The sequence below is a fragment of the Macaca fascicularis genome, chromosome 5 (genome assembly GCF_037993035.2).
Source record: "Macaca fascicularis isolate 582-1 chromosome 5, T2T-MFA8v1.1".
Lineage (NCBI taxonomy): Eukaryota > Metazoa > Chordata > Mammalia > Primates > Cercopithecidae > Macaca > Macaca fascicularis.
In genome coordinates this window covers 48,830,643-48,851,986 of record NC_088379.1, presented here as the reverse complement: position 1 = coordinate 48,851,986, position 21,344 = coordinate 48,830,643, and the positions used below count along the sequence as shown (strand labels likewise).

Genomic DNA, 21,344 nt, shown 5'->3' with positions numbered 1-21,344 from the left:
CTATCAATTCCATTTTTACAAAACAGAACATTGAGAATAAGAAAAGTTAAGTAGCCCAAGGTCACATGCTAGAAACCAGAAAAACCAGGCCTTAGAAACAGGTCTGTCTGCCTTACACCCAATCCTCTGCTCTTTCACCTACACAATGTTGTTTCATCATCACAAAGGAGGAAATGGTCAGAGGAAAAGGTATACCTGAACAGGGCTGCTTAGCTTAGTATGTGGTAGGAACAGCATTTAAAACTAAAATCCTGTGCTTCTAAAACTTTTCCTACTACAGTACCTTCCAACTACAGTACCTACACAATCATTATAAAGCATAAAGATATAGCCAAAGTATAAGATCATGGCTTCAAATTTGCCCTTGAAAATTTGCAAGAACCAGTACAATATACTATTACATGTACACTTCCATGGAAAACCTCATAGCATTCCTACAAAAGGTTTAATGCTCACAACCTCCTTTGCTCTTCCAGTAGTAGTTAAGCTCAGAAGAGAAAATCTAAAGGTGTTTCCTCATTCACTCATTCAGCTACTTAGCTAGCACAGAATGGACAATTAACCCTCTAGGTGCTGAGGACTATGATTTCCAAGTCTCTTCCCTCTTTATTAAGTAACTCACCTAGTATCATGCCTCAGTGCCATATGCATTTCCTTTAACCTCTTTCTTTTCCTATTATTTTCCAATTTCTACTCTATTAGCCTCAAAGAAACCTCTCTTAATTGTTCCCATTTGTTAACTTCAACCAAGTAATAACTACTTCTAGTCACTATCTAATGCCCTGGGAAGTTTTTAAAAATATATCTCATGTGGCTTCCTGCTCCTGTGGCAGGAATACTTTCTGACTTCACTAGGCAGACCCAGGAAGAAACAAATGGACAATGTGGATTTTTACAAGAAAGTTGGTCTGGACTCTTCAAAAAGTCAGTATTATCAAAAAAGAAAGGAAGAGAGAAAGAAAAAGAGATGAATAGTGAAAAGAGAAGCAGGATAAGGGAAACTAATCTAGATTTTTTAAAGAATAAAGAGACATAAGCAAATGCAATATGTAGACCTTAACTAGATTGTTGTTTGAAAAAAACTATAAAGGAAGTTTTGAGGACAACTGGAGAATTAAGATATGGACTGAATTTAACACAGAACTATTGTTCTTTTTCACATATGGTAATTAATAAGTGGTCATGTAAATAAAGTCCTTATTTCTATGAGATGCATATTAAAGTATGTAGTTTTTAAGAGTAAAATGTCATAAGGTCTGAAATTACTTTCAAATGGTCCAGCAGTATCACACCCCTCTCTAAAATGTACATATTCCACAAGAATATATGTAGCAAAATGTTGGTAATTATTGAATCAAGGTTGAAGGTGTTTGGATGTTCACTGTATTATTCATTAAACATTTCTGCATGCTTAAATTTTTCAAAATACAAAACTCGGTTTAAAAAGGTAAGGGGGAGATTAATCCATTGGGCAGTCTACACTTGTTTTCAGATTTCTAGTATTCTTCTTTGAAACGGAGTCTCTCTCTGTCACCCAGGCTGGAGTATAGCACAATCTAGGCTCACTACAACCTCTGCCTCCCAGGTTCAAGCAATTCTCCTGCCTTAGCCTCCCAAGTAGGTGGGATTACAGGCGTCCGCCATCTCGCCCAGCTAATTTTTGTATTTTTTTTTAAGTAGAGATGGGGTTTCACCATATTGGCCAGGCTGGTCTTGAGCTCCTGACCTCAAGTGATCACCCGCCTCGGCTTCCCAAAGTGCTGGGATTACAGATGTGAGCCACTGCACCCAACCTAGATATCTAGTATTATTGATAGAGCAGAAATAACAACTTCCTCTTAGTCTACAAAGTGCTAACTGCTAAATCTTAAAAGGGTTACCACTCTAATCAGGTTCTGAGGAAGAATACACAAAATTACAACTCTACTCTTTTTTTTTCCTTCCATAAACAAATGTATATCACCAATACTTTAAGTATAAAACCATATAATTTTCCCATGGTACCAAATATGATAATGTGTGGGTATACTGCACAAATCTTTTCTTAAATCATGTTTTTCATAGTTTTCATTAGAACGTCTTACCAAGGTCAACAGAGGGTAAAGGAGCAAATTGTATTTTTATAAAAATCTGTTATTTGCATATACCTTATACAATCTCACAGATGTTATTTTCTATTTATTACGTAGTAAGTACTTTTGTCTTATTCTTAAATGGTCCAATCACCCTGAGACCCAGGCCTTAGGCAAAGCATGCAGACAATGAGGAGTACAATGAACCTAAAGAAAGTTAGAAAGATGGCTACGGTCACCACACATTTTTGCAGAAATACACTTCAGAGAAAACAAGTTTTTTACAAACCTATGCTTCTTCAAAATACAGTTCTAACATAAGATACCACTGAAAACCTCATTCATTTATGTTCACACACCATTTTACACTATTAAATTAGACTTAAAATGTATTCCCATTCCAGATGAATAAGCTAAAGGCTATGAAAATAAGTCTTCCACAAAATCCCAACATCCATGCAGGCAAGAAAAAGCAAAGGGCTAACTCAAATTAAAAACGTATATCAAAACGTTTTTTCTTTGGGTATTACTAAAATTATTTAAATACTAAAGGTATTTATTTTCTTCTTGCACATATCCCCTTCTTAGAGAAACTGCCCTTTCCCTACTCACTGAAAAGGGACTTTATTGTGAACACCTAACTAGACTCTTCCAACGATAGCTGACTGAACAGTGTTAGACATCCTCCATGTTGTGAGATAAATGGGTTCTCTTCCCTAGCAAGTTAGAATTTAGAATTTTATGAGCTATTTATCTATGGGGACTATAGGCTAGCTGAATTTAACACTCACAATTGACCACTGTACACTGATAAGAAAGTAGAGACCATTTAGCAAAACAAAACAAAAACAAAAAACACAGGCAACTACAGAAAAAGGAGAGGAGGCACCTAAAAATATTCAGGTCCTCAGAAGCCTGGCTGTACTTCCTGTACTGAGATCTATAGTATGTGTCACCAGGAAAATTGTCTTCAAAACAGCCATCAGGGGTGAGGCGGGAAGGTAAATATGGACATCTATGTAGATACAGATGTAAACTTCCAAAGAAACAAATGAGTTAAATTACCATACTAAATACCAAAAATATGATTAGAACATAGCAACGCCTGGGATTCAATTACTAATCAATACATTCTTCCCAAAGTAGGATGGTAACCTTCTTTGGAGTCACTTGCGAAGATAGAACAAATCATTTCTGGTCCAAATTTTCTTTATTAGTGTGCATTTTCTTACTTTTATCAGCAATAGAATAAAATGTTTGAAACCTGTGTTTAATATTAATGAATATTCACAGACTATCAGCTTTAACTATAAATTCAAATATAATAAAAATGCCTTATGTCCTTTTAGGGTAGAGAAAGAAATAAGCAATGTCTTTCTTCATGTATTAGAGAGGCAGGATAGGAGAGCGGTCAAATGCATGGGCCCTGGAGCCAGACTCCTAGGTTTGAATTCAGGCTCTGCCATTGCTAATCCTGTGACGTTGGGTCAGTTACTTCTCCTGTCCAATAGTATAAAATTAGAATAATAATAATAGAATCTATCTCATAGGATTATAAGAAAAATAAATGACATGATGTGTTTTTAAAAAATCCTAGGAAACAGTCAATGTGAGCTGCCATTAATATTATTTTTAATAATAATTAGCTATTATTCTGGTAATGGGTGGATTTCAAACATATTCATAACATTATAAAACTGAATTCCTTCAACAGGGAGACTCTCTAATAGGTACAGGAAATAAAAAACATAAAAATGTATGATCCAAGAAACAGGAGCAATAAAGATAAACTCATATTTTTAAAAACCCTCATCGCCTAGACTATCTAATTCTATAGTGGGGCCTCCATAATAACAAACCATGAAGTGTTTTTTCATGAGGGATACTCTGTTTTTTCATAAAATTCTGTAAAGGTTTCAGTAACTCCTGACCACAGAAGGAAGCCTTATTCCTAAATGTCCTTTCATCACTCAGAAACAGCAAAGCATTAGGATTATCTACTGATGTTGGAAGAAGACAAAGGTTTTTTTTAAAAAAAAAAAAATCATCTCAAAAAGTTTTAATTTTAAACCATCACTGGTTCAGAGATGACTACGAAAACACATTCTTATAGGGCTTTTTGAAATTTGCTTTGGACTAGGCAATTATATAGGTAAGAAACAGCTAGAGATGTTGTTAAGGAGAAAAACAATTCTTGCATCATAAACATATGATACATGATTTGCTTCCTACAAAACATGCAGTATGATCAAATAAGAGAGCCAAGCTGAAAGGTCAAAAATTAAGGGGAAGAGAAGAAATGATGAGGTAGAAGGGAGGGAAGGAGACCATTATAAATAATTTCAGCTATTTGGAGGAGGCAAGAATCAAAATATCCTAATTTTTATAGAAAATACAAAGTAGTTAAAACTTAACAACTTACAAAGTAGTTTCAAACTAACTACTTTGTTAAGTTTAAAAAAGCAAGCAAAGACTAAAAAGAACCTGTACTTCCTTCCCTGTATGTTTTGAAATCTGGTAATTCTTTAACTCATATTTCAATCCGGAATATAGGCATATTCACAAAAAATTATTCATTCAATCAAAAAATACTGAATCTGTATTTTCAAAATACGATCCTCGGCTAGGCTTTTTTAGGTGCCTCACCCAATACACACAAAGACGATAATAAGCAGCTTCAGAGTCTGTATTTCTGATTTTTTTTAATTTTCCTTTTTCCTTCTATATCACTTACATTTCAAATTCCATATTTCACTTTACTTAGGCATAGATCCTTTTTCTAAAAGGAGAAAGAGTTTAGCTTTCTTAGGATGCAACCAAGGGGCCTTAGTCATCTCACAACCAGATTAATCCATGTAAAGATGCCTTTTAGTAGAGATATTCATAAAACTGAGGCACCCTCAAGGGACACTCACAGGACCACAGGGAATGACTTGACCTTTATAAGGCAATGAAGAGAAAAGGCATCCCTTCTCCCCACTTCTTTCCCCTATGTGAAAACAAAACAAAATAAGAAACAGAAAAGGGGGGCTAGTGGTTAACGTTAAAAAAGAAAATGAAAACTTGACATCCTAGTGCTTGTACTTTTTAAGAACTTATTGACTACAAAAATATCACCTCTGACCTAAGCAAAGAGGACACACTTATTCCCTCTATTTCCTTTTTCTCTCCTTTCTTTGTAAGTCAATAATTTAAGTGATGCCTTTAAACTTATATCTTTTTATGCAAACTCTATTCTATTTTTCAAAAATAAACATCACTTCTTGGCTTTTGGCTAAGATCAAGTGAAAAAATAAAGTCAATATGCTAATAAAATATGTAACCAATCAACTAAATACCAAGGGATATATATATATGATCATTTGCTGTGGACATGATTTTGTTTATATTTCAATCTCAAAAATTCTGAAGTAAAAATGAAGTAAAAAAAAAAAAGTGATGCTTATTAACAACAAATAGCAGCTAATATAAATTTAGCTTCTACTTACTGTGTGCCAGGGACACAGTAGGACTGTATTAATACACAGTAGGACTGTATTATAATACACAGTAGGACTGTATTAATACACAGTAGGACTGTATTATAATACACAGTAGGACTGTATTAATACACAGTAGGACTGATAATGCTTATAAAGGACTGTATTAAGTCCTTTATAAGCATTATCACATTTAATCCTTTGATACTTCTAAGTATTACTAAAAAACCCATGTTACAGATGAGGAAATAAGAAGATATCAGAAAATCTGTCCTGGGGTAAAGAGCTGTAAGCAGGCCAGGTGTGGTGGCTCACGCCTGTAATCCCAGCACTTTGGGAGGCTGAGGTGGGAGGATCATGAGGTCAGGAGTTCAAGACCATCCTGGCCAACATGGTGAAACCCTGTCTCTACTAAAAATACAAAAAATTCACTGGCATGGTGGTAGGTGCCTGTAATCCCAGCTACTCAGGAGGCTGAGGCAGGAGAATTGCTTGAACCCAGGAGGCAGAGGTTGCAGTGAGCCGAGATCGCACCACTGCACTTCAGCCTGGGTGACAGTGTGACACTCCGTCTAAAAAAATTAAAAAATAAAAAAGCTGTAAGCAGTAATATGATTTAAACTAGAAAACATGATTAAGTTTGAGACCTTAACCAAACAAAACACATATTACACTGCAATTTTTTCACTTTCATATCTGCTTTATTAATACACCTTTTTTTAAATCATACTATTGATAAAGATCAATGTATAATTTGTCCCCAAAACAAGTGCTAAGTAAGGGATACTAAGGGTTGAAAATCAATGTGATGTGGCCATACAAACATCAGGCTCTATTTAATAAATCAAAAGTCTACAGAAAAAGGAAAAAAGTTTCACAACAGAAGATAAAGTGGTGATTAAAAAGATTAGTATTTCTAAGTCTTAAATTGTAAGTATCACTTGTTCAAAGGAAAGAAAATTGAATTAGATTTTAAAATCCTAAAATTCTATTTAGTAATGCAATTTTATTTTGCTACTTACTTTTTTCTGATTATAAGAACTTTTTGTACTTTGTAATTTAAACTTCACTTTAAGTATCTTTACTCATTTACATTTTCCTGAGTTCCCTTTCAGCTTTTTAAACTCTCTCAACACATGTTTTCTTTCTAATACATTTGACACAGACTTTCATTTCTGGGTGATGTTTTTCTAAACCATAAAATTTGCAACATTATTTTCTTCAAAGAATCTAAAGCCTAAAATCTAGTCGTAAATCTATCCAGTTCTAGAAGTTTTCATAATAAAAAGAAGGTATATTACAAAACAAAACTCTCAGCTCAGTATCCTGGTAACAGCATCCTAAGAGCTTAAGCTTAAACCTTCCCCTTTGCCATAATCATTTCAACAGACCTTCCCCTTTGCCATCAATTCAACAGTTTTTTCTAAGAAAAAAAATTATCAATTGTTCAAAAATAAGAATGCTTTCCCCAGTCCACTATAGGTGGACCAAAAGAAAGTCTTAAATCTATATATGACTTCTGCTAACCATGCTAACAAGTGAAAAAGAAAACCACATAGAAATCCTATTAAATTATATTTACTCAATTTCTGTATAGTATGACTTAAACGTCCAAATCTAGTGAGACTTAAAAATGTCTCATCGTGGCCGGGCGCGGTGGCTCAAGCCTGTAATCCCAGCACTTTGGGAGGCCGAGACGGGCGGATCACGAGGTCAGGAGATCGAGACCATCCTGGCTAACACAATGAAACCCCGTCTCCACTAAAAATACAAAAAAATTAGCCGGGCGTGGTGGCGGCGCCTGTAGTCCCAGCTACTCGGGAGGCTGAGGCAGGAGAATGGCGGGAACCCGGGAGGCGGAGCTTGCAGTGAGCCGAGATCGCGCCACTGCACTCCAGCCTGGGCGACAGAGCGAGACGCCACCTCAAAAAAAAAAAAAAAAAAAAAAAAAATGTCTCATCGTTTCTAACAATGAGGTGTTTGTTTACTATTAAATGTATTCTATTTACAGTAATTCACAAATAATTATAATTAAACAACTACTTATAAAAATAACCACTTGTAAAATCATGTAAAAATCATGTCATCATATGGTTAAGAAGTATAAGCTCCATCTACCCTAATGAAGTTTGTAAAAATAATCTTTTCTCCACGAACTTGAGATTTTCTTAAGACTAAATTTACTAAAGAAATGTTATTCCACATGTTACACACACACCGCTTATAGAATAACTCCTACAGATAATGCCAACTAGGTCAAATTTCACTTCCAGAAACACAACTATACTACCTTCCATAACAAGAATTACAAAATGAACCCATAAAATTAGTTTCCAAGTATGATGATGGTTGATTTGGGGTGTCAACATGACTGGATTAAGGGATACCCAGTGAAATGGTTTGGCTTTGTGTCCCCACCCAAATTTCACCTTGAACTGTAACCTCCATAATCCCCATGTGTCAAGGGCGGGGCCAGGTGGAGGTAATCGGCTCATGGGGGAGGATTCCCCATGCTGGTGTTGTGATAATGAGTGACTCTCATGGGATCTGATGGTAAGTGTCTGGCATTTCCTCTGCTGGCATTCATTCTCCTGCTGCCCAGTGAAGATGTACCTTCCGTCATGATTGTAAGTTTCCTGAGGCCTCCCCAGCCATGCAGAACTGTAATCCCAGCACTTCAGAGGCTGAGGCGGGTGGATCACCTGAAGTCAGGAATTGGAGACCAGCCTGGCCAACATGGCAAAACCCTGTCTCTACTGAAAATACAAAAAACTCAGCTGGACATGGTGACGCACACCTGTAATCCCAGCTACTCGGGAGGCTGAGGCACGAGAATCTCTTGAACCCAGGAGGCGGAAGTTACAGTGAGTCAAAGTCACATCACTGCACTCCAGCCTGGGCAACAAGACAGAAACTTCACTCAAAAAGAAAAAAAAAAAAAATCTGGACACAAGAGACATGCACAGAAGGAAGGCCAGGCACAGAGACACAGGGAAAAGACAGCCACCTAAAAGCCAAGAAAACAGGACTGGAACAAATCCTTCCCTCAGAGGCCTCAGAAGGAGCCAACCCTGCAACACTGACTTCAGACTTCTATCATACAGACAGTGAGACCATCAATTCCTGTCATTTAAGCCACCCAGTTTTTTGTACTTTGTTATAGCAGCCCTAAAAACTAATGTATGTGGCAAGAGATAGCACACATATACTTAATTCAAAATAACTTCTATCAACAATACCAAAGTTAGCCTCCATTTAGGACTCAAGGAGATGCCCCAAGGTCTTTATTAAGAAAAAAAATATTAGTCCATACCAGAAAATCTTAGGACCACAGATATTTTAGTGAGCTGGGACCTCTGCAGTCATATAATCTAATCTACTCATTTCAAAAATTGATGATGATAATGATAACGATGTGCCAGGAACTGTTTGAATACATATGTTAATTCTTCATAACAATACCATGAGCTACCACTATCATCTGCTCCTTTTTTAAGATGTAGAAATTGATGTCCAGAAGTAAAGATCACAAAGCTAGTATGTGGCAATGCCAGGATCTGAATAAATTCGGGTGCACAGAGAAAAAGTAATTCACCCAAAATCATAGTTGGCAGCTGAGCTGGGTACCTAATAGTATGTCTCCTATATTCAAATCTTTTTTTCTCAAAAAGTCAAATGAAAAAGCTTTCCTTTCTCAAAATATCTTATTGCACTGTACCATTTTATTCATGAAAGTCAAATAAATGTCCATCAACTGGTGCATGGATACACAAACTGTGGACTATCCAAACAATGAAATACTACCCAGCATTAAAAGTATCAGAAGTTTTATCCTTTTTAATGCCGGGTAACATAGATGAATGCAATAACATGGATAAATCTTTGAAGTATTACAATATTCCCCCTTTATCCATGATTTCACCCTTCATGGTTCCAATTACCTACAATCCAAAAACATTATACACAATAAGATATTTTGATAGAAACCATAGTCACATAACTTTCACTGTAATACTTGTTATTATAATTGTTATATTTTATTAGTAGTTATTGTTAATCTCTTACTGTGCCTAATGTATAAATTATACTTGGTTACAGGTAAGTATGTATAGAAAAAATATAGTATACATAGGGTTCCCTACTATGTGTGGTTTCAGGCTTCCACTGGGTGTCTTGGAACATATCCCTCTCTGATAAGGGGAGACTACCACACATGTGGAGGAAGTACTACTACAGCTTATTACTAGTTATCCACATTTTAGTAGGAATAAGTGAGATCTTTTTCAGAGAACAGGCTTTAAAATAAAGAAAGCCAATGCAAAGCTTTTAAATTACCATGTCCTAAGCTACAATTTGTCTAAAGATATCTGACTGAAGAATCAAATTCTGTTTCGGCAAATTAGTATCGAGTGCTTAGTTAGCCTTTCTTTGGGATCTGGATTATAAGGTATTATGCTTGGGAGGCAGTGGTAAGCAGGCTTCACCTCACAAAGAATAGAAATGTGATGATAGCTAGTTCCCAAAGAGAGAGAGAAGAATGAGATCGACATGCAGAGAAGAGACACTCTGCTGAGAGCCTGCAGGAAAAATTACTGTCTTTGGTACTGGGTTCTTATTGTGCAGTCCAGCTGCATTTCTGTTCTTGGATCCTGTGGCATCTCCTGGGACACTCCCAAAAGTTTTCCCATTTTTGGTTACAATAATTTGATTACTTGCAATCAACGGAGAACCAACATGATCAAAAAGGTACGCTATCTAAAGCTGAAGAACATTATTGAAAAACTAATAACCTCATGTAAAAAATAAACGTCTTAATAACAACAAAGTAAAACATTAAAACTAAGATAGCCACAGTGCTCTCAAGGGCCTCACAAGATAGTGTATTCCTTAAACTAGTCACTCAAATAAACTACAATACAATGTATTAAAGAGTTCCAAAGCATGTGCTTTAAAAACAACTAGATTTTTCCAGGAAAAAACAAGAGGAAATGATGCTTTAAAAATATGACTTTTATCATCTGTAGGTATCTACAAGAAAAGTAATGTTGATTTAAAGCCAAAATTGAAACTGAAGATAACTTATTATAATGTAGCCCTGTTTTGGTGCAGAAAACTAAGAGCCAACAAGCAAAGAAGGCTTGCCCAAGCTTACCAGTCATCAGTGGTAAAGGACGGTTGAAACCCAACTCCTGAATCACAAGTCACTGGTCTTGCTGCTGCACAATAACGCAGCAAAGACAATCACAATTCTGTTCCTAGCTCTTTTTTCAACAAATAAAACAATCCTAAAACTGACCTGATTCTCTGTTCTGGGCTGGCATGAACCTGCTTAGAAATGATAAGAATGGCAGGCACTTTCTTCCTGAAGCAGACGTGGAGAAGTATTATACCTGATGAAGGAAAGGAAAAGAAAACTCAGTTTATGTTCAGAATATGCATCATGAGTCATTCATTTTCTACTGATTCTCTTTACCTCCTTACTTGCTGTCTTGCTTGTTTAATAATGGAACATATAGCACTTCATTTAAAATAGATTAAATTTGCTATTAAAAATCCATGAAAAACATAAAGTTATTTAAAGCTGCTCTCTATAGACCATCTGATTCCGCTTCTTCATTTTACTGATAAGGAAACTTTGACCTGGAGGAAGTTATGGGAAGAATCAATGACAACACAGCTACTTAGTGTTAGAGCCAGATTCAGAACTCAACCCTTACCACTTCTGGTCCAGGACTCATTTATATATCACAGACCACACTGCCATTTTTCTTGGAGAAAAAATTCTTGCTATTTCTCTAGGTGTATTTGTCATGCATCTCAAGATAAATGTGGTATAGAACTGAATTGATTTGTTCTAAATTAAAATTTTAAAAATTGCTGCCTCATTCAAAGGTCACACTCTAGTCTCAAATTATTCGGGTTGTCTTATACAGGATATATAAATGTTTCCTTTCATTTACCAGTCAATATTTCAATATGAAAACATTAGCATATGAATCATGAAATCTAGTTTCTAGGCCTCTAGTAACTCTGCTATCAACAAGTCTATATTGTAATCAAACACATTTTTGGTCCTAAAGCTCTTTAATTCAAAAATGAGGAGCCTAGACTAATTCCTAGAGGCCTTCTAACTCTAAAATGTTAAACCAAAGAATAGCATCATCTTTAATGACATTCACCTTTTTAGATGAGCTATGTGTTTTTGTTATATAACTTTATTTGTTAAACTCTTTTAATCATATTATTATAGTTCAAACAAAACCAGTAATATTGCCTTCAACAGACAGGTAATTATTCAAAAACCTAACCAATAATAACCCAGTTTTGCTGGTCTATCTCATTACCTGGCTGGTTCTTATATTACAGAAACCCAGCTAGAAGTAGAAGAAAAATCCTTCTTTTTCATTTTTAAATATATAGATTTATAGAGTACATGAGATGTTTTGATACAGGCATATAATGTGTAATAATCACATCAGGGTAAATGGGGTGTCCATTATCTCAAGCATTTATTTTTTTGTGTTATGAACATTTCAATTATACTTAGTCACTTTTAATGTACAATAAATTATTGTTAACTACAGTCACCCTGTTGTGCTACCAAATACTAGATCTTCCACATTCTTTCTAACTATATTTTTGTAACCATTAACCATCCCCACCCTTGTCCCACCCACTACCCTGCCCAGCTTCTGGTAACCAACATTCTGTTCTCTATTTATGAGTTCAATTGTTTTAATTTTTCGCTCCCAGAAATGAGTGAGGACATGCAAAGTTTGTCTTTCTGCACCTGGCTTATTTTGCTTAACGCAATGTCCTCCAGTTTCACCTATGTTATTGCAAATGACAGGATCTCATTCTTTTTTACAGCTGAATAGTATTCCAATGTGTGTGAACCACATTTTCTTTATCCATTTGTCTGTTGATGTATACTTAGTTTGCATCCGAATCTTGGCTATTGGTAACAGTGCTTATAAATATGGAAGTGTAGATATCTCTTTGATATACTGATTTCCTTTCTTTCCAGTATAAACCTGGTAGTGGGATTGCTGGATCACATGGCAGTTCTATTTTTAGGTTTTTAGGAACCTGCATACTGTTCTCTATAATGTCTGATTTGCATTCCCATCAACAGTGTACAAGGGTTCCCTTTTCTCCACATCCTTGTCAGCATTTGTTATTGCCTGTCTTTTGCATAAAAGCCATTTTAAAGGGATGAGATGGTATCTCATTATGGTTTTGATTAGAATTTCTTTGATGATCAATGACACTGAGCACTTTTTCATGCATGTTTGTGTGCCATATGTATGTCTTCTTTTGAGAAATGTCTATTCTGATCTTTTGCCCATTTTTTAAATCAGATTAAGGAAAAGTACTCTTTAAAAGTCTACCTCTTGGGTAGTTTCTAAGAAATATCCTGAATTATTTCCTCAAATCATTGATCTGGTTATTCATCCAATAAGTTTTTACTGAGTCACTTGCCAGATGGCACATACATAGAGGCTTAAAGAGACAGAAAGCTTTAAAACAAGATAATTCTAGTGAAATACTGAGTGCTATTAGGAATTCAGGTGGCAGTAGAGAGTGGGTAGAAGTAATGACATGTCTCCTAAATTATGACTTCAGATTATGGCTTATCTTTTAATATATTAATTACTACATACAACAATTATTTGGAACATTTAAAATTCAAAGCAAAATAATAGAATGAACATCCAGATAACTGTCACCCAACTCAAGAACCTAAGGGTAAGTTATTGGTATTGTTCTACTAATTTGCTCCTCCTCCATTCCATGCTCTGCCTCCCTTATCCCTGCCACTCCCTGTAACTGCAATCCTGTATTTTGTGTTTATCATTACTTTGCTTTTTAAACAGTATATCACATAGGTACATCTTCCTGAACAATACATTTGCTTGGTTCTGAATTCTATAAAAATGGTATCAAAATCTATCCTCCTGTCTTAGAGGATTTGATTTTTTAATTCAATATTATGTTTCCAAAACTCACCCATGTTGTTGCATATAGTTGTAGTTCATTCATTTTCACTGCAGAATAATACTCATTGTACAAACATACCACAATTTAATTATCCGTTCTCTTGTCAATAGCTTATTTTCCCCTCCAAGTTTTGTTTTGTTTTGCTATTATGAACATTTATGCTATAAAAGTTCTAACACGTGTCATGTTCCACATGTGTCCGAGTTTCTCTTAAGTACATGCCTAAGAGTTAGGGAGTAATCTTAAATTTAACTTTTCATCATGATGCCAATTTTTACTTTCCCTAAAGTGTGTCTGGCAATTTATAACTCCACTACCAACAGGTAGTAGCGGAACTACCACATCTACAGCCTCTCCAACAGGTAGTAATGCCAACTTTTTAATGCTGGGGTATAAAATGGCATCTAATTGTGGTCTTAGTTTGCACTTCCTTGCCAGTTAATGATGCTGAATATTTCTTCATGTTTCTTGGCTATCTCATATTTTCTATTGTATGGAATGCATATTCATATATTTTACCCATTCTCCTCCTGAGTTATTTGCCATTTTCATATTGTTTCATGTGTATTTTATATGTATTTGGATGCTCATTACTTGGTTTTACCAGTCTTGACCAAATACAGGCAATTGTTGAGATAAGGGAGCAGAAGCAAAAATAGCAGGCGGCCAGAAAACTGGCAACAGCAAGTTAGAGTACCAATGATTTTCTCAACCCATTTTTTAATATAAATGTAATCTACAGACATCTTAAAGTATCAGAAATCTAAAATATTATAAAATCAATCTAGATTTACAATCTTTCATTTTAATACAAACTGAGCCAAGAGCAAATGCTACAAAATGATTTCAGTACATTCTAACTGCAATATGCAATATAATATAATTCTCAGGAATCAAGTTTTACATAGGTCACAATTTAGACCACAATTTAAAGTTACCATTTTGACCCTGACATTTTACATATTTTTACTTCAGGCTTTGCTTGCCTCCAATTTAGAATAAGTCAGTTACATTGTCAGAGGGTTAAGTTTAAATGTATATGTACATTATGTATAAAAACTAAATTTCAAACTTAAACTATGTAAATTGAAATGCCACAGAAACCTGAATTCCAGACTTAGCTAGATGATCAGCTATATCTCCCTGGCCTATCTATGTCTTCTGAGTTGGTTTTCTTATATTAATATTTAAAATGGAAATTGTGCCCGGTAAGTTCCAAGACCCTTTGAATCAATGATAACTCTTTGGGCTGGGAGTGGTGGCTCATGCCTGTAATTCCAGCTCTTTGGGAGGCCGAGGCAGGACTATTACTTGAGAACAGCAGTTTGATACCACCCTGGGTAACATAGTGAGACCCCATCTCTACAAAAAATTAAAAAATTAGCTAGGCATGGTGGCACACACCTATAGTTCTAGGTACTTAGGAGGCTGAGGCAGGAGGACCACTTGAGTCCAGGAGATGGAGGCCACAGTGAGCTTTAAACATGCCACTGCCCTTCAGCCTGGGCGGCATAGCGAGATCCTGTCTCTTTAAAAAATATATATATTTGGCTTGAAGATCAATGAGAAAATTTTTTTCCAAATAGCCCAAAAAGATTTTATGGGGTCTCTTTCCAAACTTTATACAAAATAGCCAGCTAAACTAAATAATAACAAAAAATAAATGTTCTGAAAAAAATTTTTAACAAGCAGTTTTATAGTCCTCCTAAGGTCTCCCAGGACTCCTGCCAGATAATCTGATGAAAAGCATCATACAAGAAAAAAAAATTCAAAAGCCACAGGCAATCAGAAGAGAACTTCCAGAATCTCTCATGACATTTACCTCCCCACCTGAATCTGTACCCTTTTACTGAATTTCAGGATTCACATCAAAATCTAAGTCCTCCACTTTGCTACTAGATGTTACATGCCTAGAACGCCAATGTGACTGCTCTAGGAAATCCCACTTCTTTCTCCTATGCCATCAATTTCCTCCTTCCAATAAAGCAAAATCATTGGCAAATACATTTCCAATCATTAGAAAACAAACAACAAAACCTCTCAACTCCTTATACGCCTCTAGGTGATGGCCAATATCTTTGATTCCTTTTTTAGCAAAACATCACAAACATATACTCCCTGTCTAAAAGTATACTTTCATTCAAATTTAACCCACTCCAACTAGACTTTTACTACACAACACATCACTGAAACTTAAGGTCATCAATTACCTGAATATTGTTAAATCCAAAGGCCTGTTAGTCCTCATCTTTCTTGACTTATCTGCAGCATTTGGCATGACATATCACATACTGATACACTTTCTTTTCTTGGCTTCCAGAACCAACTCTACTGGTTTCACCTTATCTCACTGACCTCTCCTTATCAGCCTTCTTTGCTAGTTCCTCCTCTGCTTGACCTCTAAAGTTCAACTTCTTATCCTTCTTCTCTAACCCACTGGCAAGTATTATTGACTTTATCTACAAAAATACTGAGAATCTGACCACTTCTCGCCACTTGCATAGTTAGTATTTTGGTCAAAGTCTGTATTGTCTCTCGCTTGGATTTTTGCCATAGGTTAGTAACTGGCCTCCCAACTTCTACCCTTGTCCTATTTTCAAGTCCTTTCTCATCAAAGTAGCCAGAGTGATCCAGACAACCTAACATAAATAATAAATCGCGTAACATCTGCTCCCAAAATCTCCCAATGGTTTACCATCTCACTCAGAGTAAGTCATTTTTTAAATGACATAAAAGAACCTATAAAATTTGGCCCCTGTTACCTCTGACTTCATTTCCTACTAACTTCCTTGCCATTCTTTTTACAGGGCAGGCACATCCTTGCCTTGGGGCCTTTATACTTACTATTCTCTCCCTATATGCTTTTCCAAGAGATGATTACAGTAGATCCTTCCTTATCTGTGTGGGTTGGGGATTGGATATGTTCCAAGACCCCCAGTACGTGCTTGAAACCTCAAATAGTACTGAATCCTATATCTACTACATTTTTCCCCATACATATATACCTGTGATAAAATTTAATTTATAAATGAGGCATAGTACTCTTATGCTTTGGGGCCATTATTAAGTAAAATAAGTGTTATTTGGATATAAGCACCGTGATAATCTGACAGGTGTATTTCCCTTCTGTTCCTATTTGTCTATGTCCTTCCATGAAAATGTAAATCTATGCGGGCAATGGTTTTGTTTAGTTTGATGCTACAGTTCCAATGCCTAGAAAAGAATCTGGTACATAGCAGGCATCCAATTAACATTTTTTTAAAATAAACAAACAGTTATGCTCTTAGGGCTAAAAATGGGACTCTTTCCTAGTTTATAAAACAAGATAATCTAAATCAGGGGACAGCAACTAGATTTTTTATATAAAAGAACCATTCTAAAATTTCTTGAAAAGATAATTGATAATGATGATAACCTCCAAATACTTTATTAGATATTGTAGCTGATACTTCCATAAATCTGATAAATTAACAAATAGTTCCCCCTATAATTAGGTTTTAGACTCTGGCCGTCCACAGAATGACTCCTTTCTTTCCCACTAACTACTGTCATATTTAACAATGGTTGGCTTGCAGGGCCATAACACCAACACACAGTAAAATATTTCAAAAATGTTCATTCCAAACTGGTTCCAGAGAAAGAATCAAGCTCTTTATAAATGAGGAAAGTCTTAAAAAAAGGGCAGATATTTTTAAATGTTTTCAATATTTTGTTTGAAAATAATTTCAAACTTACAGAAAACTTACTAAGAATACAAAAATCACTCATACTCAGATTCAGCCATTACTAATGTCACCTCTTTACTTTTCCATTTGTGCTCCTGAGCTCTCTTACACTTTCTTGCATTCACACAAACACACACACACACACACACGCACACATACACTTTTTTCCTGGAGCAAATGAGAATAAACCATATATCAAGACCTTTGCTCCTCTGCTTCCAATGTACATTTCTTTAGCAATACTCTCTCTTATAAGGAAAGCACAGAGATCAGCTTCAGTAATTATAATATTGTTATAATATTTTTATCTATTCTCTGGTCTATATTCCAATATTCTAATTTTTCAATTGATCCAATAACATCCTGCATGGTATATTTTCCCCCATTCAGTATAAGATCCAGTCTAGGGTCAGATACTGTAGTTAGTGGTTCTCTCTTCTAAGTCTCCTTTAATTTGGAACACTTCCATAGCCTTTCTTTCGCTTTATGACACTGACTTTTTTAAGGACCACAGTTCCCTCCCCACTTTTTAAAGTAGAACATTCCTTATTTTGCACTTGTCAAATGTTTCCTCATGATTAAATTCAGGTTATGCAGTCTTGGCCAGAATACTACAGAGGAGATGATGTGTCCCCTCAGGGTGTCCTATCTGGAGTCACATGGTGACCATCTGCCCCATATTGTTGTTGGATCGCACCAATGCGTAATCACTATATTATCCCTTGCAATTAGTACACAGTCTGTGGGGTGATGCTCTAAGACATTGAAAATATCCTGCTTCTCATCGAAATTTCTCCCTGATTTTGTTATGACTCTTGCCCTACCTAATATCTACTATGCTGGCTACAAAATGATGATTTCTCCAACTCTAAAGTTCAGAGTCCTACTGTAACAAAGAGTCTTCCTTTGTCCTCTATTCATTCACTTATTTTTATTATCATTATGGATTTATTACTATTTCTAATGGTTCATAATTTATTATTATACTTACTTGATTATTAAATTATCTCAAATTTGGCTAGTAGGAATGCCAACAAGTTTCTTGTGACATGTTCTTATTTTTTTAAAAAAAGTTTCTATTTTCTAGCATTAAAAAAATAATCCAGGCTCACCTGGTATGTGCCTTACCCTATCCTAGAATCATCTACTTCTGTGAGGAGCTCTGGTTCCTTTGAGTTAAGAACGGTATTACATAATTTTAATTCCAAGATTTGGGAGTTAGGTATGCTGTTTGACTCTTAGCCTTTTTGCTGGACAGAGCTAGGAAATGCAGTTACATATACACATATATTGGCTTAAAACATAATGAATTCACACTGATAACTTCAATTCCAATCCATCTGCACAGAATTTATTTTGCCTTCTCCCATCCCATATTTGTGTATCCCTCCTTCCTCAGGGAGAACCCTCACCCCAACAACCTCAAAACATTTACTCAATCCCCAATACACCTAAAAAGTTCCAGAAGTGCTATGTCTATATCACTATGAAAAGTAAACCTAATAGAACGAGTTCAAGAGTTGCCTGCAACCCTTCTCTTTCACCTCTACCCAAGCTGAGGGTATATAGTCAATACCATGTTATTAATAACAAAATACTTAGATTTACTCTTTGTTCCCTCAATGAGGGTACGGTACTAATTTAAAATACATTCAGATTCATTTGTTTCAGTGGATTAAGAGTTGCCATTTCCATCTTTATTTTGAATGCTGAAAAAATCACACTATGAAAAGTCAAAACTATATTTTAAAAAAAAGGTTTACTCTGAAGTGTCATTCCCTCCCATAAACCTCTGGCCCCATTACTTCTCACTACCCCTTCTTTTTGTAAAGTCAAGCATATATGCGTATGTGTTATTTTCCCTTTTTCCTTACACGAAAGACAGCACACTATATATTCTTGTTTATACTAACTAGCTCAATCCAGATTGAAGGAAACTCCTCCCAAAGCCTTTTATAAGATACAATATCTTGATATCAAAACCAGACAAAGAGAAAGAGAAAAGAAGACTAGAAATTTCCTATTTTTTGTGAACATAAATGCAAAACTTTTAACAAAATATAAGGAAACCAAATCTGGCAACATATAAAAGGGAATTACATCATGATCAAGTGCATTTATCCTGGAAATGCCAGGCTAATTCAATATTCAAAAAATTAACATAATTTACCATTATCAATAAAGACTAAAAACCATATAATCTCAATAGATATTTTAAAAATCACTTGCAAAATTCAACATCTACTAATGATAAAAGCTCTACTAAACCAGGAATAGAATGAAACTTACTCAACCTGATAAACAGCCTCTTTAAAACAGATATAGCTAACATCATATTTAATGAAGAAAGACTGAATGCTTTGTTTTTACATATACTGGAAGTCCTAGCCAGTGCAATGAGGTATGAAAATAAATAAAAGGCATACAATGGAATGGAAGAAGTAAAACTGTCTTTATTCCAGGCAGCATGATTGTCTACATGGAAAACCCCGAAGAGTGTACCAAAGAAACCTCCCTAAGTTAATAAGGGAACTTAGCAAGACTGCAGTATACAAAGTTCATTATACAAAAATCAATTGTGTTTCTACATATCAACAATGAAACAACTAAAAGTTACATAGATAGATAGACTGATTGATTGATAGATAGATAGACAGATAGTACCATTTATAATAGCACTCAAAACACATGAAATGCTGAGAGGTAATTCTAACAAACTATGTGCAAGATTTGTATACTGAAAACTACAAAACAATGATGAGATAATTACTAATGAGATAATCATTGATAACAATGACGAGATAAACCAAAGACGACAGTAAATAGAGAGATATTCTATGCTCATGGATTTGGAGGCAATATATTCAAGGAATCAGTTCTTCCCATATTTACCTATAGATTCAATGCAATCCCAGTCAAGATTAGAGCAGACTTTAGTTTCTGGAAATCAACAAGATGACTCTAAAATTTACATGAAAAAGAAATGAAGAATAGTCAAAACAATTTGGAAACAAAACAAAATTAGAGGACTCATATTACCTGATTTACCTGATTTCGAGACTTAATATAAAGCTACAGTAATCAAGATAGTGTGGCAGTGGTAAAAGCCACTAGGTAAAAGCACGTAGATCAATGGAAAAGGATAGAAATTCCAGAAGCAGATACACACAAACATGGTCAACTGACTTTTGACAAAGATGTCAAGCAATTTAATAGGGAAGGGAAAACTTTTCACTAACCAGTGCTTGAGTAACCAGATATCCACAAGCCAAAAAAAAAAAAAAAAAACCACAAAAAATTAAATCAACCCACACATCACACCATATACAAAATTTAACTCAAACCAAATCACAGACATAAATGTACAACCTAAAACTATAAAACTTCCAGAGGAAAACTTCGGGGAAAATCATTGTCACTTTGAGTTAGGCAAAAAATTATCTAACAGGATATAAACAGTAAAAACCATAAAAGAAAAAAAAAATGGGCAAAGTGGACATTACCAAAATTAACTTCTGCTCATCAAAACAGTGTTATAAAAATGAAATTAAGCCAAAAACTGGGAGAAAGTATGAGTTTGTAAAACACATACCAGACTGGTACCCAAAATATATAATGAATTCTTTAAACAATAAAAAAAAAAAAACTGATTAAAAAAAATTGATTTTAAAAAAAAGTCAACACTTACTTTTAAAAAAAGGATACATATAGCAAACAAGCAATGAAAACTCAATACCATTATTCCTGTAAAGCAAATTAAACATTTTGAATGTTGCTATGAACATTAGCCTTTTTGTGGACATGTGTTTTCATTTCTTTTACACATATACCTAGGAAAGGAATTTATAGTTCCTAATGAATACGTTTTAATTTATGAGACAGTAGTTGACTGTTTGCTAAAATGGCTATACCATTGCACCAGGAATGAATGAGAGGAAACTTCCAGTTGCTGCATATCCTTACCAAACTTAACATCATCAGATTTTATTTTTAGCCATTCTAGTGAGTGTATAGTGCTATTATTCTATGGTTTTATTTTGTATTTCTCTGATGGCTAGTGGTGTTGA

The 21,344-nt window shown here is 35.1% G+C and overlaps 1 protein-coding gene across 13 annotated transcripts in view; it reads right to left on the bottom strand.

Moving 5' to 3' along the window:
• WDFY3 (WD repeat and FYVE domain containing 3) overlaps positions 1–21,344 on the bottom strand; it is a 309,189-nt gene that overhangs the window by 263,776 nt on the left and 24,069 nt on the right. For 9 of the 13 annotated variants that reach the window (XM_045392358.3, XM_045392361.3, XM_074039773.1 and 6 more), the window contains exon 2: positions 10,848–10,941. The exons of the other annotated variants lie outside the window; for them this stretch is intronic. The gene's annotated coding sequence lies outside the window, so the exon portion shown is untranslated. The remainder of the gene's footprint in view (positions 1–10,847; positions 10,942–21,344) is intronic. 13 annotated transcript variants of the gene reach the window in all.